Raw genomic sequence first — 5,000 nt, 5'->3', positions numbered from 1 at the left:
TCTAAAGCCTCTCATAAACCTGCTCTAAAGCCTCTCTCATACCTGCTCTAAAGCCTCTCATACCTGCTCTAAAGCCTCTCTCATATACCTGCTCTAAAGCCTCTCATACCTGCTCTAAAGCCTCTCATACCTGCTCTAAAGCCTCTCATACCTGCTCTAAAGCCTCTCATATACCTGCTCTAAAGACTCGCTCATACCTGCTCTAAAGCCTCTCATACCTGCTCTAAAGCCTCTCTCATAAACCTGCTCTAAAGCCTCTCATACCTGCTCTAAAGCCTCTCATACCTGCTCTAAAGCCTCTCATACCTGCTCTAAAGCCTCTCTCATACCTGCTCTAAAGCCTCTCATACCTGCTCTAAAGCCTCTCATTTGTATAGTAGAACAGGAGACGTTTCTATAGTAGAACAGGAGGCGTTTCTGTAGTAGAACAGGAGGCGTTTCTATAGTAGAACAGGAGGCGTTTCTATAGTAGAACAGGAGGCGTTTCTATAGTAGAGCAGGAGGCGTTTCTATAGTAGAACAGGAGACGTTTCTATAGTAGAACAGGAGGCGTTTCTATAGTAGATCAGGAGACGTTTCTATAGTAGAACAGGAGACGTTTCTATAGTAGAATAGGAGACGTTTCAATAGTAGAACAGGAGACGTTTCTATAGTAGAACAGGAGGTGTTTCTATAGTAGAACAGGCCTAAATGTCATTCTTGTTCCTGCGTGTATAGACGATGTAACGTATCGTAGATGATATACCAGGGTGATAAACTCAGCAGAACGCACCCATTGGGTAAACACTGCCTGGCCTCCAGGACATCTACAACACCAGGTGTCTCAGGAAGTCCAGGAAGATCATTTAAGGACCCCAGCCACCCCGAGCCACGCTCTGTTCTCCCCGCTTCCAGCCATCTCGAGCCACGCCCTGTTCTCCCCGCTTCCAGCCACCCCGAGCCACGCCCTGTTCTCACCGCTTCCAGCCACCCCGAGCCACGCCCTGTTCTCACCGCTTCCAGCCACCCCGAGCCACGGCCTGCTCTCAGGCTGCTGAATAGACACCACTAGTCAGCTGTTTCTACCATCAGGCTGCTGAATAGACACCACTAGTCAGCTGTTTCTACCATCAGGCTGCTGAATAGACACCACTAGTCAGCTGTTTCTACCATCAGACCATCAGGCTGCTGAATAGACACCACTAGTCAGCTGTTTCTACCATCAGGATGCTGAATAGACACCACTAGTCAGCTGTTTCTACCATCAGACCATCAGGCTGCTGAATAGACACCACTAGCCAGCTGTTTCTACCATCAGGATGCTGAATAGACACCACTAGTCAGCTGTTTCTACCATCAGGCTGCTGAATAGACACCACTAGTCAGCTGTTTCTACCCCCAGACCATCAGGCTGCTGAATAGACACCACTAGTCAGCTGTTTCTATCCCCAGACCATCAGGCTGCTGAATAGACACCACTAGTCAGGTGTTTATACCATCAGGCTGCTGAATAGACACCACTAGTCAGCTGTTTCTACCCCCATACCATCAGGCTGCTGAATAGACACCACTAGTCAGCTGTTTCTACCATCAGGCTGCTGAATAGACACCACTAGTCAGCTGTTTCTACCCCAAGACCATCAGGCTGCTGAATAGACACCACTAGTCAGCTGTTTCTATCCCCAGACCATCAGGCTGCTGAATAGACACCACTAGTCAGCTGTTTCTACCATTAGGCTGCTGAATAGACACCACTAGTCAGCTGTTTCTACCCCCAGACCATCAGGCTGCTGAATAGACACCACTAGTCAGCTGTTTCTATCCCCAGACCATCAGGCTGCTGAATAGACACCACTAGTCAGGTGTTTATACCATCAGGCTGCTGAATAGACACCACTAGTCAGCTGTTTCTACCCCCAGACCATCAGGCTGCTGAATAGACACCACTAGTCAGCTGTTTCTACCTCCAGACCATCAGGCTGCTGAATAGACACCACTAGTCAGCTGTTTCTATCCACAGACCATCAGGCTGCTTAATAGACACCACTAGTCAGCTGTTTCTATCCCCAGACCATCAGGCTGCTGAATAGACACCACTAGCCAGCTGTTTCTACCATCAGGCTGCTGAATAGACACCACTAGTCAGCTGTTTCTACCCCCAGACCATCAGGCTGCTGAATAGACACCACTAGTCAGCTGTTTCTACCATCAAACCATCAGGCTGCTGAATAGACACCACAAGTCAGATGTTTCTTCCCCCAGTCCACCAGGCTGCTGAATAGACAACACTAGCCAGCTGTTTCTACCATCAGGCTGCTGAATAGACACCACTAGTCAGCTGTTTCTATCATCAGAACATCAGGCTGCTGAATAGACACCACTAGCCAGCTGTTACTACCATCAGGCTGCTGAATAGACACCACTAGTCAGCTGTTTCTACCCCCAGACCATCAGGCTGCTGAATAGACACCACTAGTCAGATGTTTCTACCATCAGACCATCAGGCTGCTGAATAGACACCACTAGCCAGCTGTTTCTACCATCAGGCTGCTGAATAGACACCACTAGTCAGCTGTTTCTACCCCCAGACCATCAGGCTGCTGAATAGACACCACTAGTCAGCTGTTTCTACCATCAGGCTGCTGAATAGACACCACTAGTCAGCTGTTTCTACCCCAAGACCATCAGGCTGCTGAATAGACACCACTAGTCAGCTGTTTCTATCCCCAGACCATCAGGCTGCTGAATAGACACCACTAGTCAGCTGTTTCTACCATCAGGCTAATGAATAGACACCACTAGTCAGCTGTTTCTACCCCCAGACCATCAGGCTGCTGAATAGACACCACTAGTCAGCTGTTTCTACCATCAAACCATCAGGCTGCTGAATAGACACCACTAGTCAGCTGTTTCTACCCCCAGACCATCAGGCTGCTGAATAGACACCACTAGTCAGCTGTTTCTACCATCAAACCATCAGGCTGCTGAATAGACACCACTAGTCAGATGTTTCTTCCCCCAGTCCACCAGGCTGCTGAATAGACAACACTAGCCAGCTGTTTCTACCATCAGGCTGCTGAATAGACACCACTAGTCAGCTGTTTCTATCATCAGAACATCAGGCTGCTGAATAGACACCACTAGCCAGCTGTTACTACCATCAGGCTGCTGAATAGACACCACTAGTCAGCTGTTTCTACCCCCAGACCATCAGGCTGCTGAATAGACACCACTAGTCAGCTGTTTCTACCATCAGACCATCAGGCTGCTGAATAGACACCACTAGCCAGCTGTTTCTACCATCAGGCTGCTGAATAGACACCACTAGTCAGCTGTTTCTACCCCCAGACCATCAGGCTGCTGAATAGACACCACTAGTCAGCTGTTTCTACCATCAGGCTGCTGAATAGACACCACTAGTCAGCTGTTTCTACCCCAAGACCATCAGGCTGCTGAATAGACACCACTAGTCAGCTGTTTCTATCCCCAGACCATCAGGCTGCTGAATAGACACCACTAGTCAGCTGTTTCTACCATCAGGCTGCTGAATAGACACCACTAGTCAGCTGTTTCTACCCCCAGACCATCAGGCTGCTGAATAGACACCACTAGTCAGCTGTTTCTACCATCAAACCATCAGGCTGCTGAATAGACACCACTAGTCAGCTGTTTCTACCCCCAGACCATCAGGCTGCTGAATAGACACCACTAGTCAGTTGTTTCTACCATCAAACCATCAAGCTGCTGAATAGACACCACTAGTCAGCTGTTTCTTCCCCCAGACCATCAGGCTGCTGAATAGACACCACTAGTCAGCTGTTTCTATCATCAGGCTGCTGAATAGACACCACTAGTCAGCTGTTTCTACCATCAGGCTGCTGAATAGACACCACTAGTCAGCTGTTTCTATCATCAGGCTGCTGAATAGACACCACTAGTCAGCTGTTTCTACCACCACACTGTCAGGCTGCTGAATAGACACCACTAGTCAACTGTTTCTACCCACAGACCATCAGGCTGCTGAATAAACACCACTAGTCAGCTGTTTCTACCATCAGGCTGCTGAATAGACACCACTAGTCAGCTGTTTCTATCATCAGGCTGCTGAATAGACACCACTAGTCAGCTGTTTCTACCCCCAGACCATCAGGCTGCTGAATAGACACCACTAGTCAGCTGTTTCTACCCCCAGACCATCAGGCTGCTGAATAGACACCACTAGTCAGCTGTTTATACAATCAGGCTGCTGAATAGACACCACTAGTCAGCTGTTTCTACCCCCAGACCATCAGGCTGCTGAATAGACACCACTAGTCAGCTGTTTCTACCATCAGGCTGCTGAATAGACACCACTAGTCAGCTGTTTCTATCATCAGACCATCAGGCTGCTGAATAGACACCACTAGCCAGCTGTTTCTACCATCAGGCTGCTGAATAGACACCACTAGTCAGCTGTTTCTATCATCAGAACATCAGGCTGCTGAATAGACACCACTAGCCAGCTGTTTCTACCATCAGGCTGCTGAATAGACACCACTAGTCAGCTGTTTCTACCCCCAGACCATCAGGCTGCTGAATAGACACCACTAGTCAGCTGTTTCTACCATCAAACCATCAGGCTGCTGAATAGACACCACTAGTCAGCTGTTTCTACCATCAGGATGCTGAATAGACACCACTAGTCAGCTGTTTCTACCCCCAGACCATCAGGCTGCTGAATAGACACCACTAGTCAGCTGTTTCTATCATCAGACCATCAGGCTGCTGAATAGACACCACTAGTCAGCTGTTTCTACCATCAGGCTGCTGAATAGACACCACTAGTCAGCTGTTTCTATCATCAGACCATCAGGCTCCTGAATAGACACCACTAGTCAGCTGTTTCTACCATCAGGCTGCTGAATAGACGCCACTAGTCAGCTGTTTCTATCATCAGACCATCAGGCTGCTGAATAGACACCACTAGTCAGCTGTTTCTACCATCAGGCTGCTGAATAGACACCACTAGTCAGCTGTTTCTA

General features: G+C 48.6%; 1 protein-coding gene across 1 annotated transcript in view; it reads left to right on the top strand.

Annotated features, from left to right (window-relative positions):
• Positions 1-5,000, top strand: part of LOC106590977 (voltage-dependent T-type calcium channel subunit alpha-1H) — a 177,043-nt gene that overhangs the window by 45,666 nt on the left and 126,377 nt on the right.

Source organism: Salmo salar, chromosome 12, assembly GCF_965601325.2.
Source record: "Salmo salar chromosome 12, fSalSal1, whole genome shotgun sequence".
Classification (NCBI taxonomy): Eukaryota; Metazoa; Chordata; class Actinopteri; order Salmoniformes; family Salmonidae; genus Salmo; species Salmo salar.
Note: the sequence above shows the minus strand (reverse complement) of the source record. Positions and strands in the feature narration are given on the sequence as shown.